The sequence below is a fragment of the Haliotis cracherodii genome, unplaced genomic scaffold, assembly GCF_022045235.1.
Source record: "Haliotis cracherodii isolate W230 unplaced genomic scaffold, xgHalCrac1.p SCAF_21, whole genome shotgun sequence".
Taxonomy (NCBI): domain Eukaryota; kingdom Metazoa; phylum Mollusca; class Gastropoda; order Lepetellida; family Haliotidae; genus Haliotis; species Haliotis cracherodii.
The window spans coordinates 296359-317652 of NW_027266277.1; the positions used below are offsets into that span (position 1 = coordinate 296359).

General features: G+C 42.9%; 1 pseudogene; it reads right to left on the reverse strand.

Moving 5' to 3' along the window:
• Positions 1-1634: 1634 nt before the first annotated feature.
• On the reverse strand, positions 1635-20279 carry LOC139471010 (alkaline phosphatase, tissue-nonspecific isozyme-like; annotated as a pseudogene).
• Between the last annotated feature and the right edge of the window lie 1015 nt (positions 20280-21294).

A 21294-nucleotide genomic window follows, 5' to 3' on the forward strand; every position in this document is an offset into this window, starting at 1 on the left:
GGTCCCTCCTCCTGGAGAATAATTAATGGCCCCTCCTCCTTGTGAATCCTTAATTGTCCCTCTACTTAATGGTCCCTCCTGGAGAATACGCACTGGTCCCTCCTCCAAGAGAATATTTAATGGTCCCTCCTCGTGAATTCTTAATAGTCCCTCTACTTTATGGTTCTCTGGAGAATACGTACTGGTCCCTTCTCCAATAGAATAGTTAATGTCCCTTCCTCCTTGTGAATAATTAATGGTCCCTCCTCCTTGTGAATTTTTAATAGTCCCTTTAATTAATGGAGAATACATAATGGTCCCTCCTCCAAGAGAATAGTTAACGGCCCCTCCTCCTTGTGAATTCTTAATAGTCCCTCTACTTAATGGTCCCTCCTGGAGAATACATACTGGTCCCTCCTCCTAGAGAATAGTCAATGGCCCCTCTTCCTTGTGAATTCTTAAGAGTCCCTCTCCTTAATGGTCCTTCCTGGAGAATACGTAATGGTCCCTCCTCCAAGAGAATAATTAATGGTCCCTCCTCCTTGTGAATTTTTAATAGTCCCTTTATTTAATGGAGAATACGTAATCGTCCCTCCTCCAAGAGAATAGTTAATGGCTCCTCCTTCTTGTGAATTCTTAATAGTACCTCTACTTAATGGGCCTTCCTGGAGAATACATACTGGTCCCTCCTCCAAGAGAATAGTCAATGCCCCCTCCTCCTTGTGAATTCTTAAGAGTCCCTCTCCTTAATGGTCCTTCCTGGAGAATACGTAATGGTCCCTCCTCCAAGAGAATAATTAATGGTCCCTCCACTTGAGCGTTTTTCATGGTACCTCCTCCAAGAGGGGTGGGATGGTCGGTGTCCACAACGGGTGATGGGTCCAAGTTATATCACTGAAACTGCATCACTGGGATAAATACCTTTATTGACTGAAAATATGTACACTCTAGAAAAATGAATATGGTGATAATGTCAGGACAGACACAGACATGAAACGAAGAACCATGAATAAATAACATTTTTATTTACCGCCGGTTTTAACAGTATTCAAATACAGTCAGCTGGGTAAGCTTTGAAACATTATCAGGTGTATTGAGTGAGTGAGTTGGGTTTAACGCCGCTTTTAACAGTATTCCAGTTATATCACTGCGTGTCAGCTTAATGTGGGAGGAAAGCCCGAAGTGATGCAGGTCTCAGACGTTTACCACTTCGGTGAAACCCACGAGCAGGGGTATGGTGCTGACAAACCTAGAAACATAATCGGGGCGAACCGGGATTCGAACCCACAATCATAGGTTTCTGGCGTGCCCAAGGGACGCAACTCTGCACGAATCGCGGAGCCTGAGACGACTGGGCCACCCGTGCCCCTCATCAGGTGTAATCCGGGCTTCCCATGATCATAGGACTAGGTCGTGACTAAGGGACGCAACTCTACATGTAGCGCTCAATACTTCAAGTTGGTTTTAGGAATTGGCAAAATAGTGCTATATTTTGGTTAATTAACATAAAATAACTGAGTTAAAAAGCAAGAAACTGAAAGATCAAATACGTATTTTAACAATCGTTATAACAATGGGTTATTTTCAAAATACGCTATTATCCGGGTTTTTTTTATCATTAGCTAACTCTAAAGGACATAATACAACATAACAATTTACTTATTAAAGAATACCGCTAATATGAACACAACCACAGCAAAACTGGACGTAAGCCCATTGCCTGCACACGTGGCTGACTCGCGATTCTCTGAGCAGTGTTTCTTGTTCATGCCAACGCACGAGGCATACCCCATCACGTGGGCTATGTAATGCTCCTCGTGCACTCCGTGAAACAGGTGCGACATCGGACCACGTGCGTATATTGCAACGTCTTCAGCCCCATGTGTGTCATCTGTCATTCGGATACCACTTGGCTGCTGGAAGTCAATGTGAGCTGAAAAAAAGGTTCGCATATAGTTATACTGTTTGTTTGTTTGTGGTTTAACGCCGCACTCAGCAATATTCCAGCTATATGACGGCGGTCTGTAAAATAATCGAATCTGGGCCAGACAATCCAGCGATTGATATCATGAGCATCGATCCACGCTATTGAGATATAATGACAATAGAAATGACAATACGAATTTGGCTGTGTGAAATAATAATTGTTGCTGAATATACCGGAATAAACACTTTAGTTCATTTTTTTTTATAAAAAGATGTGGTTGGGTGCTATCTTCCAACAATGATACTCATTGAGAGTACGTGTGTCTTTTTGCATTGTTTATATGCTTTGTTTGACTGTTTGTTCATTTGTTTTTTAACGCCGCACTCAGCAACATTCCAGCTATATGTCGGCGGTCTGTAAATAGTGCGTCTGGATCCAGTGATTGATGTCCTGAGAATCGATCCAAGCAGTTGGGATATAATGACATGCATAAACCAAGTCAGCAGACCCATGAAGATCCAGGGTAGAATAGGTCTTCAGCAACCCATGCTTGCCGTGAAAGGTGAGTGTGCTTGTCGTAAGAGGCGACAAACGGGATCGGGTGGTCGGGCTCGCTTGATGCATGTCATCGTATTCCAATTGCATGGATCGATGCTCATGGTGTCAATCACTTGATTGTCTGGTTCAGACTCGATTATTTACAGACCACCGTCATACAGCTGGAATATTGCTGAGTGCTGCGTTAAAAAACAAACAAACGAACAAACAAACCAAGTCAGCGAGCTTGACCAACAGATCCTGTTAGTCGCCTCTTGCAGCACGCAAATGTTGCTGAAGACATTTCCTAACCCGGATCTTTCTTCACGGGGGATAAAAATAATGAACGAGGTGGGTGATGTGAAATGGGGTTTAACTTTGCGTTCAAGGTTATTGCACTTAAAAAGCGACGTGATTGTCCTTGTTTTATCCCCTAATGTCGAGCGCCAGGCAGGGTAACAACAAGTACTTTTTTTAACATAGGAATGACGCTGCCAGGGATCGAACCACCGACCTTCGTTCTAAAGGCAGACGCTCCATCCACTGAACAGGGGCGGTCCAAGAATGCTGAACGCTCGAAAATACTTACTTGTATCAACGTCGGTGAGGTTGGCGCGGTCTGGGCCCGGGCCGTTGCCGTAGAAGAGGGTGGTGTACGGCATCTTGTCAAAAGGTTTTTCATCCTCTGGGACAATATCCACCAGCCCTGCATAAACAAGGTAAAATAGGTAAGCTTCAGATTCATTACGTTTTTATTTAACGCCCCACAAAGCTTCATTCCAGGCAGCCTTTTCACGAAGCTGTCTTAGCTAAGACAAATCTTAGCGCCTTACGACAAAAATGCAACCGCTTTATGAGCTATTCTTGAAGCTTTATTTAACTATCACAGTGATGTCTAACTTGCGACACAAATCTCAGCTTCGACAGTATAGCAGGGGGCACGGGTGGTCGTCTAAGGCGCCGCGATTCGCTGTGCAGAGTTGCGTCCCTTGGGCACGCCAGAAACCTTTGATTGTGGGTTCGAATCCCGGTTCGCCCCGATTATGTTTCTAGGTTTGTCAGCACCATACCCGTGCTCGTGGGTTTCACCGAAGTGGTAAACGTCTGTGACCTGCATCACTTCGGGCTTTCCTCCCACATTAAGCTGACACGCCGTGATATAACTGGAATAATGTTAAAAGCGGCGTTAAACCCAACTCACTCACTCACTCGTGAGACAAATCAGCTGCTCTGTGAGCATTGCATGCAGCTGACACTCTTGGTGAGTGTGGTTTTGGTGCACTGTTCACACAAACTTATCTTGCTTGTTGTGCACATCAGAAACATATTGTGACGTTGGTGGTGGTGATATGTTGACTTGATACTCTCAACTACTTCAGTTGTAATACCATGCTCACTTTGTCTGACATAATTGGAATACTTGAATAGTGGCGTTAAACCCAACTCACTCACTCACTATTTTTAGCATGCTAGAAATAGCACATACATTTTATTGTAAATACAATAATTTACTCAAGAAATATAATGTTTATTCATGTCCCATACAACAACTTGTTAAAATATATGTTCTAACGAGTTGATACGATCCATAACCACAACATTGAGTTCACTTCAACTACCAATAGTTATTTCTATTTATTCGGTTCGCTCACAAAGGGAAATACTCCAGTCAGTGTAATAGAAGTAAATTGTAAACATCTGAATTCAACCCGAACGACATAAAGTCTGTTTGCAATCCACAAAAAAAACACTACTGTATGGCATCCGTCAGTAAATGACGCTTAGTGTGTTTACACAACACCAAGGGAAAAAACTTGATTTTTTTCTTTTATCATTCGAATGAAAAAATAAAATTAAATCATGTTAAACCATCTTGTTATACATGTACATAATCGACAAAGTGCCTTCTCAAAGACGCTAAATTTCATACAGTTCTTTTTATGATCTACTGGAGTACACGTGGTCTAACGGAAACCACTCTCACTTTTAGTATAAATAAACTGCCCTTGACAAGAAAAGGTCAAGGACATTCTGCAGCAAACAAACGCGCTAAAGAGAAGGAGATCTTTTTCGAGATATTTCCTTTCTCCCGGTCACGAGATGAGAGAAACGGGCCAGACACTTACTATAAAGGGAGACAATAAGAGGGCAGGTAACTCTTGTATGACTATAGTTCCGTCAAAGTGTTCTGTTCACAGCAGTGAAATATCAAGTGTTATTTTCACTACAATGAAGTATGTTATAAATATCTTTTTGCGTGGAATGATTGTTATGCTGTCATCTGTTATCGACTCGTTGTGAGTGAGGCATGTCAATATCGGTATATACCATGTTTCAGGCGTGTTTTCTAATTTCGGGGGCGCTCGGGTAGCCTAGTGGTTTAAGCGCTTGCTCGTCGCACCGAAGACCCGGGTTCAATTCCCTTTATATGTACAATGTTCGAAGCCTATTTCTGGTGTCTCCCGCCGTTATATTGCTGGAATATTGCTAAAAGCGGCGTAAAACCAGACTCACCCACTCACTCTAGTTTCGGTTGTTCGTGGTTTCAAAGTGCAACTCGGGTTTGCAGTCAGAAATAATACAGTAGACCCATATTGTCCAATCGTTTTCGTCACCGTGCCGTCGTTTTGCCGCCATTTTACCTGTTGGAAGCTCCTGGGACAGCTCTGAACCTGTCTTAATTTGTGGTAAACTTAAGATAACTTAGCGGGGTACGATCACACGCTGTCAACTTGGTCACCGAACCCGACCACCCGATCTATCAAGTGAACTGGCCCATGGTGATCCGCGGGGGGTGAGTGAGTTGGGTTTAACGCCACTTTTAACAGTATTCCAGTTTTATCACTGCGCGTCATCTTAATGTGGGAGGAAAGCCCGAAGTGAGGTTTATCATTTCGGTGAAACCCACGAGCACGAGTATTTTGCCGAGTTACCTAAAAACATAATTACTTTGTGTCTTATAATGTCAATTGCTAACAAAGAGTGCCAATATTTGGAAGGAAGTATTTACACGAATCTCGATATTTTATGGGCAGTACACGCATATATGTAGGTTGAATATATATTGCTGACTGCGGCGTTAAACAACATACACATGTTGGTGGTTTACGTCATAGTCATGGCTAAAACGTGACGTAACAGATCACCATTTTGCTCTAACTTTGCATACAATATTCACGGTTGTGGGTTTGGTGTGACCCTCCTTTTCAGAAAATACGGTCTATAATTACAACAGCTTTATCTATCTACATATTAAGTTATTATTTATTATGATTAAACATTAATATACCGCACTTATCCACAGCCGTCACATAGTTTGAATATTGCTGAGTGTGGCGTTAAAAACCAACCAACCACTTATCCACATACTAGCATCTGATCAAATGTGCTTTATTTGTTCCCCGACCAACGGATCCGTATGCAAGTCGGATCCGTTAAACCTTTTGAAAATATTAATACTGAAAACATATTGATATCTTTAACACTGTAGATATAATTGTCAACAGTATTATGTATACCACTATTATCGTGTCAATAATGTTTCAAAAAGTCAGTGTTGTGAAGACATATTACTAGTTTTGTTTACTTTTTTAACATTACATAAATATTAAAAATGAAATTACCATATTCTCATTCCTGATCCTGAAGGTACCACATGCACATTACAATTTGTTTTATCTTCTGACCCGTGAAGATTCCGGGGTAGAATAGGTCTTCAGCAACCCATACTTGCCGAAAAAGGCGACTATGCTTGTCGTAAAAGGCGATCGGGTGGTCAGGTTCGCTGACTTGGTTGATACATGTCATCGATCCAAATTGCGTAGATCGATGCTCATGATGTCAACCACTGGATTGTCTGGTCCAGACTCGATTATTTTACAGACCGCTGTCATATAGCTGGAATATTGCTGAGTGCGGCGTTGAACAAACAAAATTAATGTTTTATCTTCTGGGTTACGCATGTGCGCATACGACAGTACAGGTACCTACTTCAACAGGTAGGGATGCTACAGAATGTCTTTGCACCCTGTTCATCCTCAGGATCAACGTTATCTTGTTTGGTTTCATGTATATGGCTTTGTCTAGTGTAGCGCCTTCAGCATACACATTGTGCACGGAATTTAGCTCGGTCCTAATCATGATACGATTCTTGTTTTGTCAGAATCGCACTCGGGCTCGTGCGTTTCACTTGAGTGATGCACGTTTAAGATTGAGATAAACTGTTCATGGCGGCGTTAAACCCAATACACTTACTCAATCAATCAATTTTAGCATTTGTGCCTTGTTTGATCTCTGATGGCACAGTGCAGGCTGGCGTGATGAAGCCGTTGCGCGATGTAAAAATCTCACTTGTGGCACAAGGGAGATAACCCTTACAACACAATTTGCCAACAGACGCAAATTGGCCTTCTGTGACTTGAACCGCCCCTTCCTACAATCCCTGCAACTACCACTACATCTACTGCTACTTTAATTAAAACAAACGATGAAGACCCGTATCAATTTGGGCTTTCTACCCTCATTTGACGCGCCGCCATATTACTGTTCAAAACGATGGTAAACCCAACCCACTCAATCATTTATAGCTTTAACAGTGAGTGTGTTAAAATTTAACGTCACATCGGAGTATTTCAACCATATCGTGACGAGAAGTTATATAGTAATGATACATACATCTAAACTAAATAAAAAGCTGTCAATGATGGACAGTACAACAACTAGAATATTCGATTTAAAACTAGTTGAGAATATTAAAAAGCAGTAAGTATTAGTGAACAACACAATATCAAAATGGGCTAGAGGTCGTCAGTCACCGAAGGGTGATCACCATCCTTGGGATCATGGGGACTTTGCCTTCTGCATGGAGCCTTGCGGGATTTACATCATCCCTTTTGACACTGGCGATAGTTTACCAATTAAGCCAAAGATTAAAATGACGAAAATACTACGTTTAAAAGTCATGCATGCATAAAAATACTCTGAATGATGTGGAACTTACATACCCTCTTAGGGGGACAATAATTTTACGCTACTTCAACCCCCCTCGAGGGCACAGCCACTAACAATCTAAGTTATTATTTAGCACTACCAATATATACAAAAAAAACTTATAATGTACATCAAAATTTATGAATTAATTCTATTTCCTTTGAAAAACACAATATGATTAATTTACATGACTAATAAGGCCCTTGACAGTTTTTACACTATAATATTATCCATTGTGAAAAGACTTAACAGAGGGGGTAGGGAATACTTGAAGATCAGGCTTCACGCTGCTGAAGCAACATCTTCCAGCGACACCATTCCTTGTACCCATTGTGGGATGTCTATGACGGACACGCCCACTTTCCCTGAAGTTTTCAAATACACATGAGGCAAGATGGTTGATAAATGCGACCAACCATGAGCTAACTGATATTTTTGGGTGAAAAATCACATTTTGACATCTTATAATTTTTTGAAACGATGGTATCCTGGGACCACAAAATGCATAATTTCATTACCTACAATTCCTATTTATTACAGAGCTACATGGCATGAAACATTCGAACACATTTTCTGCAAAGTCACAATTTCAGACTTATAACAATAATGTAAAATGATGGTAGTTTTTAAATATAATGTCTGATTAAAATTATTGAATGTTGACACGAATGCTATGTTTTGAAATAATGTTTTTATTACATTTCGAACTAACGAGAGAATAATACGATATTTTTGTTCAGTCCAAAAAACATGGCAATTCATACGGAAGTAAATTGACGTCAAACGTCTTCCTTTTTGACGCCACACCACAATTGTATCCTTGCACCCGAAAGGTCCCTTTTGTCCTGGTAGGTCACAAATACTGCGATAAACTGTTCAGGATCTTACCGAAAATATCATTCTTCCTCGACGGGTAGCCAGCGATGCCGAAGACGTGGGAGTGGTCGGCTGAGACGACAATCAGGGTGTCGGCTTCATCCGTCTCCTCCACTGCAGCTGCCACGGCCGCATCCAGGGACAGCACGTCGTACAGCGCCCTCTTGGCCGAGTTGTTGTGGTGACCGTGGTCAATACGTGCACCTGTTGCAGAAATGAGGGTCAGTGTTTTGTGGGGCATCATTCCCCGAAGCTAAGACTCACGGAGAAATGAAGTATTAGTTGGTGTCATCATTCATCCGTGTTTGGAGGCAGCGTCAGCGTCAGCTCGTAATCATTCGCATGTTTCCATAACCTGAGTTCGTCTCGTCCCGGAATGGCACGAGCTGTCCCGAATGCTGTGTTGGGCATTTCGACAATCGTATGATTCCGGCATAGGTTACGGAAATGAAATCCATTCGTTGTCACATTTCCGTAACCTGCAAGGCTCAGCTTGTCCCGGAATGGTACGAGTTTTCCCGAATGTAGTGTGAGGGCATTTCTTCATTCGCAACAACTCGTGTGATTCCGGCACAGGTTACGGAAACGAAATCCATTCGTTGTCACATTTCCGTACCCTACAATGCTCAGCCGGAATGGTTCGGCTTATCCCAGGATAGCTCGAGATTGTTACTTTGATTCTCACACGTAACCGAATTTATGACCAAATTGTACAAGTGATAGAGACGCATATTTTGACGTTAACGAATACAATAAACAACAACGACACAGGTGCACATGTACCAACATAATACTGGCGTTACCTTCCACAAACAGAAAGAAACCCTTGTCGTTTCTTGAGAATCTGAATGGCTTTTCTTGTCATCTCAGCAATTGATGGCTCCCCGGCTGCAGTCGTATCCCTCTCAAGGTCATATGCCATGTGGCTCGGGGCAAATAAACCTGAAATGAAAGCGATGCAAAGTTTGTTATCTCTGTGATGGGGGCACGGGTGGCCCAGTCGTCTAAGGCGCCGCGAATCGCTGTGCAGAGTTGCCTCCCTTGGGTACGTCAGAAACCTATGATTGTAGGTTCGAATCCGGTTCGCCCCGATTATGTTTCTAGGTTTGTCAGCACCATACCCGTGCTCGTGGGTTTCACTGAAGCGGTTAACGTCAGAAACCTGCACCACTTCGGACTGTCCTCCCACATCAGGCTGACACGCCGTGATATGACTGAAATACTGTTAAAAGCGGCGTTAAACCTAACTGACTCACTATCTCTTACTAAAACAATTGATTCACAATTGGTGAAGTGGGTTCAACATGTGGCGATTATTGCAGTGCCACTCATTCTCAACCATCAGCTCTTTGCATGAGCTGTCCATGAGAAGTGGCTCCGGATCAAAGGGGCTTCTACCACTACCATCAACTGGAGCATGTCCGGCCGATGTACGGCAGTTGTACGGCAGTTGTCGTTATTGTTTTTCGCCAACCCATGACCATTGTTTGATTATGCACGTAACTATTTTCGGTGAATGTGTGGTATATGACAGTATCTTGATTGGTGAGGTGAGGTGAAATGGGGTTTAACGTCGCGTCCAAGATTATTGCACTTATATAGCGACGTGATGCACGTGTGTGCGTGTATGTGTGGCTGCTTGTACTAGTCCGGACTTATGCCGCTATTTAAAGAGCCAGTCCACAGTGATACCATGCTTCAGTTTTAACATGGCTACCTTACTCAAGACCGCCTCCGTGGTCTTGTGGGAGAGCGTCCACCCGGAGAGCGGAAGGTCCGGGGTTCGATCCCCGGCCGCGTCATACCAAAAGGCGTTAAAAGATGGTACTTGTTGTTACCCTGTCTTGCGCTCGGCATTAAGGGGCTTAAACAAGGACTGGTCGGCTCGGAGTCAGTATACTGTGTCTGAGTGGGATATTCATGTTAAACTGCGGCATGGTATCTCAGTGAGCTAGCACTATAAATCGGCATTAGTCCGGACTAGTACAAGCAGCCACACAAACACACACACGTACATGCACGTCGCTATATAAGTGCAATAATCTTGGATGCGACCTTAAACCCCATTTCACCTCACCTCACCTGCCTTACTCAAACCTACATTCTCCTAGACTCCTACCCGACCAGTCCTTGTTTTATTACCTCAATGCCGAGTGCTAGGCGGGGTAACAAATACTTTCTCTTGAAAGTGCAGAGTTGCGTCCCTTGGACACACAAGACACCTGTGATCGTTGGTTCGAATCCCGGTTCGCCCCGATTATGTTTCTGGATTGTCGGCACCATACCCGTTCTTTCGATTTCAACAAAGTTGTAACAATCACTTCTGACATACCTCACACATTAAAATGACACACACTGAGATCGAGCAGGAATACTCACCAAAGCGGCCAAAAGCCCAACTCACAACATGCAAGTCGTCTTTTCCTAATCTCCCATTACGATGTATTGCGAAACTGCCCGAAGAGACGTAAAATCTGTCCACATATACCACACCCAGTCTGGTTCTGAGTGAGTGGGTGAGTTGGGTTTAACGCCGCTTTTAACAGTATTCCAGTTATATCGCGGCGTGTCAGCTTAATGTGGAAGGAAAGCCCGAAGCGATGCAGGTCTCAGACGTTTACCGCTTCGGTGAAACCCACGAGCACGGGTATGGTGCTGACAAAGCTAGAAACATAATCGGGGCGAACCGGGATTCGAACCCATAATCATAGGTATTTGGCGTGCCCAAGGGACGCAACTCTGTACAGCGAATCGCGGCGCCTTAGACAACTGGGCCACCCGTGCCCCCAGAGTCTGGCTCTGATCGAGTGAGAGTAAATATGTAACCTCACTATCTGAACAGCCTGCACATTCTGGACCAGGCATCCAATGACTTCAAAGATGGGCGACCCTCGCCATCGCGCACAATGACATTAAACCCTAGATGTCACAATTGTCTGCCCCGCTTCCAACGAAGCTGCATTGTGTGTTCCTAAAGTGAAGACCCGAGTCAGAATAGGTCTTCAGCAACCCATGCTTGCCGTAAAAGGCGACTATGCTTGTCGTAAGATGCGACTGACGGGATCGGGTGGTCAGGCTCGCTGACTTGGTTGATGCATGTCATCGTATCCCAATTGCGTAGATCGATGCTCTTGATGTCAATCATTGGATTGTCTGGTCCAGACTCGAATAATTTACAGACTGTCGTCATATACATGTAGCTGGAATATTGCCAAGTGCGGCATTAAGAAAACAAAAGGAGACAAAAATTTCCTCAAGTTCCGAAGTTCGCTGACCCCTAGCTTATTTTACCGCGAATGTGAGGCTCCGCCTGGTTCCCCGGTTATGGTGCGCTGGCGCTACAGTGAATCAACCTTCGTAAACGGACAAAGCACGTACCCAGTAGAGAGTCTGTGTTGGCATGGTCGACGGCGTCGAACTGTCCCTTGTTGAACACATATTCTGCTTTCTTACCAGCATTCTGTTTCTTCTCCTTCCATTCCTGAAACAGACAAACGGGGACCACGATGACGCGTCGTTTTCTTCTTCTGAGTGCGTGGGGGTTTACGCCGATTTTAGTAATATTCCAGCATATATCACGGCGGGGGACACCAGAAATGGGCTTCACACATTGTTTCCGTGTCTTCAAGTGTCTGACCGCGTTCTCAAAACTGGGAAAGGAGAAAGATCCTACACACAGTAGAACCCCATTGTCTCTAACTCCTTGGAGTCAAGACAAATAGTTCGAGTTGTGTGAAGTTCGACATATCCGACTCGAGTTATAGGCCATTTTAATCTATAAAGGTTCTAACTTTTCAATTTCATATTCAACAAAACTGAGGTCAACTTATCAGGGACGTTTATCATTAATTTTATTGTTTTAACTCTTGGGCTATAAATTGACAGACAGCCGATAATTCGACACAGGATTAATGATGTATGTAGTTTGACGGGACTTGGGTGTAAGTTCGACACAACCAAGTTCGAGACAAGGGGACTAAATATTTCAATTTGTAGGGATCTTTTCATGCATGCTTTCACTTAGGAAGGACATGCTTGATCACCCATTTCGACAACTCGTGATGTTCATGGGAGATATAATGACATTTTGGCTACCAAAATACTACCAAAATAATGATTAGATTTACCATGTTTATTTGTTTTTTAATTTCAGATTAATTGTATTGCAACTGAAGTAGTTCAGTGACATTATTGTCCCATATCAACAGTCTACACGAAGTGACTAATTATAAACTAAGTCTTTAAGAAACTAGCCTAGTGGTTAAAGCGTTCGCTCGTCACGTGGTAGACCCGGGTTCGAGTCCCCACATGGGTACAATGGGTGAAGCCTATTTCTGGTATCCCCCGCCGTGACAGTGCTGCAAAATTGTGAAAAGCGGCATAAAACAATATCGACTCACATTAAGGAGAGTATCGCTTTATCGATTAGCTTAAAACTTCGATTAGACGTCATGTGATGAATGCAGTGAAGCTTTGAAAATAGGGCCTACATTTTAATATTGTTTGCAGCCATAAAAGCATTTAATAGCGGAAGTTAATCAATTATCTCCGTATAATTTCGATATTGTGCATACAAAATCACATTGCATGTGTGCTTTGTGACGATTTGGATCAGGGGACGACCTTGTCCCCGCGTTGACCATCACCTTGATGAGGTCTCTGCCATCCGTCCTCTGTTTACTGTGTGCGGTGTTAGTTTCCGGGTCGGTCTGGTTGTCCATCAGGATGTAGCGACGACCGCCACCCATGATAACCTGACGGTGGATGCAACAGTCAGACACAAATATTGTCATCCAAAGGCGTTCATTTATTCAGATTTGTTTGTTTGTTATTTAACGCCGCACTCAGCAATATTCCAACTATATGACGGCGGTCTGTAAATAATCGAGTCTAGACCAGACAATCCAGTGATTGACACCATGAGCATCGATCCTCGCAAATGGAATACGATGACATGCATCAACCAAGCCAGCGAGCTGACCACCCAAACCCGGGTGTGGCCTCTTTCGGCAAGCATGGGTTGCTGAAACCTATTTTATCCCGGATCGTCACGGGTGTCATTTATTCAGAAACAATAGATCGACGTAGAAACAATGGATGCATTCAGAAACAACATTGATGTGAAATATATTGATGTATTAAGAAACAATATTGATATACTGAATATATAGATATTGAAACAACTGTCGAACACGACTATGTTTGATGTGGTAAGAAACAATTGACGTACTTGGAAACAATGTTTTCAGAAAAAATAATTTGACTTTCTTAAAGTTCCAACACTCAATTGGAGTAAATGAACTGTAACTCTATAACATTATGTGATCCAGGGATGCATGGCTGGAATTGTGTAACTGTTATTTGTTCCATTTCTTCGGATATACTTTTACTGCTTTACAACAAAGAGATGAAGTGGTCTAAAGGTTCCTGTGTATATTTTTTTTATAATTTCAGTGGTTCATTTTCCAATCCATCCTCTCAAACTTTGATTGTACGTCTCACAAATATCAAACTTGTGTAGTTTATTTTGATCCAGTTATTAAGACTATTATGAAATTTGAAGCTTTAACATCAGAGTAGTGGAAAGTTTCCTACATCGAAGTCAACGTTATCGAAGAGCTGCGCCGCAATATCCTTGCAACCTTCAGCAACTTCCGTCGTCCCCTCCCAGTTGCGGTCGGCCGAGTTGGCGTATCCGGCGGCGGGGGAGGCGTGGGTTACACGGGCTGTCGTCACAAACCCCACAGACTTCCCTAGAAGTATACAGGCATCACTGTTACAGCCTTTGTAACATTGTGAAACATTCAACTGTAACATTGTGAAACATTCACCTGCGCAACGTTCATGTGTGACATCGCTCAACATTCAACTTACATTGTACAACGTTCGACTGTAACATTGTGAAACATTCAACTGCGCAACATTCATGTGTGACATCGCTCAACATTCAACTCACTTTGTACAACGTTCGACTGTAACATTGTGCAACATTTACATTTTGTGGCACCTTGCAACTTTCAACTGACATTGTGCAACGTTTAAATGTAACATTATGCAACATTCAACTTACATGGTTCAACATTCAACAAGCAATCTGCGACATTCAACGTACTGTGAAACATTCAACTGGCAATATGCGACATGCGACATTCAACTGTATCATTTCACAACATTCAACTGACATTTTAATGATAGTCATTTTTAATGTCGCTGAACTCGATTGGTCAGTGTGCACTCGATGATTATTCTCAGCTAACATGCGACATTTAGCTCACATCGTGCAACATTCAGCTGCGCCAGTGTCAACATTCAAGTGCTTCATTGTGTGACATTCAACTGCTCTATTGTGTGACATTCAACTGCACCATTGTACAACATTCAGCTGTGCCATTGTCAACATTGAAGTGCTTCATTGTGTGACATTCAACTGCTCCATTGTGTGACATTCAACTGCACAATTGTACAACATTCAACTGCTTCATTGTGCAATATTCAACTGCGCCATCGTGCAACATTCAGCTGTGCCATTGTCAACATTGAAGTGCTTCATTGTGTGACATACAACTGCTCCATTGTGTGACATTCAACTGCACAATTGTACAACATTCAACTGCACCATCGTGTGACATTCAATTGCTCCATTGTGTGACATTCAACTGCACCATTGTGTGACATTCAATTGCTCCATTGTGTGACATTCAACTGCACCATTGTACAACATTCAACTGCTCTATTGTGCAACATTCAACTGCTCCATTGTGTGACATTCAACTGCACCATTGTGTGACATTCATTTGCTCCATTGTGTGACATTCAACTGCACCATTGTACAACATTCAACTGCACCATTGTACAACATTCAACTGCACCTTTGTGCAACATTCAACTGCGCCATCGTGTGACATTCAACTGCACCATTGTGTGACATTCAACTGCACCATTGTGTGACATTCAACTGCTCCATTGTGCAACATTCAACTGCACCATTGTACAACATTCAACTGCGCCGTTGTGTGACATTCAACTGCACCATTGTGTGACATTCAACTGCACCATTGTGCAACATTCAACTGCTCCATCATGTGACATTCAACTGCACCATTGTGTGACATTCAACTGCACCATTGTGCAACATTCATCTGCACCATTGTGTGACATTCAACTGCACCATTGTGTGACATTCAATTGCTCCATTGTGCAACATTCAACTGCTCCATCGTGTGACATTCAACTGCACCATTGTGTGACATTCACCTGCGCCGTTGTGTGACATTCAACTGCACCATTGTGTGACATTCAACTGCACCATTGTGCAACATTCAACTGCACCATTGTGTGACATTCAACTGCACAATTGTGTGACATTCAATTGCTCCATTGTGCAACATTCAACTGCTCCATCGTGTGACATTCAACTGCACCATTGTGCAACATTCAACTGCGCCGTTGTGCAACTTTCAACTGCACCATTGTGTGACATTCAACTGCATCACTGTACAACATTCAACTGCACCTTTGTGCAACATTCAACTGCTCCATCGTGTGTCATTCAACTGCATCACTGTGTGACATTCAACTGCATCATCGTGCAACATTCAACTGCGCCGGTGTCAACATTCAAGTGCTTCATTGTGTGACATTCAACTGCTCCATTGTGTGACATTCAACTGCACCACTGTACAACATTCAACTGCACCTTTGTGCAACATTCAACTGCACCATTGTGCAACATTCAACTGCGCCGTTGTGTGACATTCAACTGCACCATTGTGTGACATTCAACTGCACCATTGTGCAACATTCAACTGCTCCATCATGTGACATTCAACTGCACCATTGTGTGACATTCAACTGCACCATTGTGCAACATTCATCTGCACCATTGTGTGACATTCAACTGCACCATTGTGTGACATTCAATTGCTCCATTGTGCAACATTCAACTGCTCCATCGTGTGACATTCAACTGCACCATTGTGCGACATTCAACTGCGCCGTTGTGTGACATTCAACTGCACCATTGTGTGACATTCAACTGCACCATTGTGCAACATTCAACTGCACCATTGTGTGACATTCAACTGCACAATTGTGTGACATTCAATTGCTCCATTGTGCAACATTCAACTGCTCCATCGTGTGACATTCAACTGCACCATTGTGCAACATTCAACTGCGCCGTTGTGCAACTTTCAACTGCACCATTGTGTGACATTCAACTGCATCACTGTACAACATTCAACTGCACCTTTGTGCAACATTCAACTGCTCCATCGTGTGACATTCAACTGCATCACTGTGTGACATTCAACTGCATCATCGTGCAACATTCAACTGCGCCGGTGTCAACATTCAAGTGCTTCATTGTGTGACATTCAACTGCTCCATTGTGTGACATTCAACTGCACCACTGTACAACATTCAACTGCACCTTTGTGCAACATTCAACTGCACCATTGTGCAACATTCAACTGCGCCGTTGTGTGACATTCAACTGCACCATTGTGTGACATTCAACTGCACCATTGTGCAACATTCAACTGCTCCATCATGTGACATTTAACTGCACCATTGTGTGACATTCAACTGCACCATTGTGCAACATTCATCTGCACCATTGTGTGACATTCAACTGCACCATTGTGTGACATTCAATTGCTCCATTGTGCAACATTCAACTGCTCCATCGTGTGACATTCAACTGCACCATTGTGTGACATTCAACTGCGCCGTTGTGTGACATTCAACTGCACCATTGTGTGACATTCAACTGCACCATTGTGCAACATTCAACTGCACCATTGTGTGACATTCAACTGCACAATTGTGTGACATTCAATTGCTCCATTGTGCAACATTCAACTGCTCCATCGTGTGACATTCAACTGCACCATTGTGCAACATTCAACTGCGCCGTTGTGCAACTTTCAACTGCACCATTGTGTGACATTCAACTGCATCACTGTGTGACATTCAACTGCATCATCGTGCAACATTCAACTGCGCCGGTGTCAACATTCAAGTGCTTCATTGTGTGACATTCAACTGCTCCATTGTGTGACATTCAACTGCACCACTGTACAACATTCAACTGCACCTTTGTGCAACATTCAACTGCACCATTGTGCAACATTCAACTGATCTATCGTTTGATATTCAACTGCTCCACTGTGAAACATTCAACTGCAAAAACGTGTAACATTCTCGCCGCGAATAGATGCAAGATTGCTGATGCGGCCTTAAGCAAACATTACTCACAAACTCACGTGCATCATTCAACTGCTCCATCGTGCAAATTCAAATGCTCCATCGTGCAACATTCAACTGCATCATTGTGCAACATTCAACTGTTCAATCGTACAACATTCAACTGCACCATTATTGACATTCTGGTCAGAGTGAAATTAAATTGAATTTAATCAATATTTCTTGCATTTTTATCTCTACGATACTGTGTGGGTGAACGTTTGTTCTAAAGCTACATTGTGAAGCTACAAAGTAAACTGTCACTTCAGATATAAGCAAACGCGAGCTGTTTCGTTCGTTGCACACAACTTCTGTTTTGAAGACATGAGAATCAATGCGTGCAAGGAACGGACCATAAATATTTTAGCGCCCGGAAGTTTTGTCAGACGCAGAATATATAGAGAAATAAGGAGCTTAACACCAATTTATTTTTTACTCGTAACTCATGTTTTTCATGGCGTTTCCAGGGCACGTCTGTTTTCGTAAGACATGATCATGAGGAAAAATAATTTTAGTCCAATATTATCTAAAGCAAATTATTTTATAAATCCCTGCAGTACATCCGAATCATCGGGTTTCACTGTTGTAAAACTCTGGATATGACGCCATGACTTCTAAATATACTCGTTACATCCGTAATCGCTGTTCACGTGAACAATAACGTTTGTTTTTAACGCCAGGAGAGTTTGACTGTTTCCTTATCCCGTTAAACCAATATAACCGACCGTGATATCCCGAATTGTTCTTTACATCCGACCTCGAGATATCCGGAATTGCTCGTTCTACCCGGACTAGGCTTACCCGCTTCTTTGGACCATTTGTGAATAGACGATAGTTTTCCTTCCATTGTCTTCGAAGCCTCACAGTCTTTCCTTTTGACGTCGGGGGAGACGCCAATGGTGCCATAGTTGGCCTTGACCCCGCACAAGTAGGCGGTGCCCGTGCTGGCCGAATCTGCCGTCTGGCGGTCATTGTTGTACGTCTGTAAATAGTGAGTGAGTGAGTTTGGTTTAACGCAGCTTTCAACAGCTTTCTCGTGATATCACATCTCTTCGAGGAAAGAGAGTTAACTGACTTTAAAAGTCCAGACTCCACCCTTGCCGAACTAGGCTGGAATTCATGGGCTCGATCGTAGCGCCACCAGTGGTTATTACGAGTTATGTCCCTTCTAAGCCTCTCCTATGGACCAATCAGATTCCACCCCTCGTATCACTTACATTTGTTTCAAACAAAATGGCGGCGCCGAGTCTGGACGATCTGATCGATAATCAAGATCTATATTGTGATAAAACGGGTTTTATATCGCGAAGAGCATCAAATCACGTGAGCAACTTGATTAAAAACATGAAAAGATTTGGAAAATATCTGTTGACAACGAGTTGGCGGTGCACATGTTTTGCACGAAAGGATTTCGATTTCGTCGTGCGATTTTGGCTGGACTGTGCATAGACTCGTTAGCCCAGCCAAAATGTAACTCCATAATACCAGCCTAGTTCGGCAAGGGTGGAAACTGGACTTTTGTAGTCAGTTAACTCTCTTGCCTCGGGAAGATGATGATATCACGGTGTGTCAGCTTAATGTGGGAGGATGCAGATCTTAGACGTTTACCACTTTGGTGACACCAACGAGCACGGGTATGGTGCTGACAAAGCTAGACACATAATCAGGGCGAACCGGGATTCGAACCCACAATCATAGTTGTCTCAGGGTAACGTCTTGGACCTGCATTACTTTGGGCTTTCCTCCCACATAAAGCTGACACGCCGTGATATAACTGGAATACTGTTCAAAGTGGCGTAAAACCACTAAAGAATTCCTCTATTTGTTTCCTGCGGCATATCAGCAGGTCTTCATTAATACAAGTACTTAAAGACCCGGGATTTTCTCCCACACAAGCTGACACGCCGTGATATAACTGAAATGCTGTTTGAAGCGGCGTCAAATAAAAAATTCTCACTCCAAAGCTTGTCAAGGATTTTTAAGCTTTCATCAAAAATATGTTGATATTATGGATTATGACACAACGGTGAGATTCTGTTTAAAGACAAAATCACTTTCAACTTTTACTGTTTGCAATAAAATGTCAGTTTTAACAAGTGTCTTAAGGTTAAAAGTACATCTCACCAGCTTCAGTTATAGAGAAATTAGTGATGTGATATCATTGTGGCGCGTAAACCGATGACGTCATAATGGTCTGCAAAGCATTGTCATACAATTTCAGTGCAGCGATATCTCCAAAGCGATATTGCTTGATTTCACCGAAGCCATATCTTCTTTGGAAGCAGGTTAAGGTTGATAGCTGAGCCGCATACTCTCACTCTAAACCGCCGTGCAACAAAAAAGTATACTGGCCCCAGCTGTGCGCGTAAAACAATACCCACTCACACAAAAGTATACACACATGTTTGATGATGGCTAAAAATCAAACAAAGAGAAATGCTTATTCGGTGGTATTACATTTCATGCGGGAATCTAGTTGTGTTGAACCTTAAGTGACATCTCTTCGGCGTCTGAAAACATTTGTAATTTTGTGTTAAAATCCAATTTTCAAGTGTATATTTTCTTTTCGCCGGCAGTTTACTTAAAATGCACCCACCTTTGACAGGCCAACAGATGGAAATTTTTCGAAAGAGAAGAGGGGTTGTTGACCCCTCCTGTTGGTTTCCTGGGCCTTCAGAATCCGGCCAGCGGTCACCGAGGGCAGTCCCATTCCATCTCCGATGAACAAGATGACGTTCTTGGCGACGTTGGTGTTTTTTGTTACCTTCAACGCTGCTTCCAGCTCCGCCTGTGCCACATTTTGCCACTCCGTTTTCGCTGGAACAAAATTATTAGAACTCTTGATATGTGAAAACGCAATATAGTCAAACTGCAATGCATTCTGAAATCGAAAAAAGTGGCATCGAATTAATATTTAGTCAGATTGACCGTCTGCATATGTACCAAATGTGGAATTAGGTGTGTGTGTGTGAGAGAGAGAGAGAGAGAGAGAGAGAGAGAGAGAGAGAGAGAGAGAGAGAGAGAGAGAGAGAGAGAGAGAGAGAGAGAGAGAGAGAGAGAGAGAGAGAGAGAGAGAGAGAGTTAAAATATAGATATATTTAAACCCAAGACATTTGTAAAATCAAAAACTATTCCTGAGTGATTCCTTGACAGAAGTACTTGAGGTCATACACGCATTCTGATTGGTATTTTCGCACATATCATTCATCAATAGAGTGACGATTCTTCTTGCAGATTACGGAAAGGGGCGAGTGGTGACGAATATTTTCCCGTCGATGTTCGGCCATTTCCGTGGGAGAGCGACAAGTAACATGTGTCAACGCATTTACGAGCGTTATCGGTCACATGTGTCAGATTTGACGCCAGTTCTGACTTGCAAATCACGATATGACTGACGTATGCAGGTCAGTCAACATGTTAAATCCTACTTTATTATGAAAGGGAAAGTCCGGATTAGAATAGGTTCCCAACAACCGTAAGAGGTGACCAAATGGTAGTCAGGCTTGGTGGCTGTTTAATGGCGGGTCATCGTACCCCGACAGCGTGGGTGTGTGTTCGAAATATCAATCACTGGATTGTCTGGTTCAGACTCGCTGGAATATTGATGAGTGTGGCGTTGAGCAACAAACAGATAGAAAAAACCCAAAGAGTCACAACACGGTGATGCTATTAAAATAAGAAACTAATTGCTTTCTTTATCATCATGAGGAATCTTCCCAAGAGGATCAGGGTTAGAATAG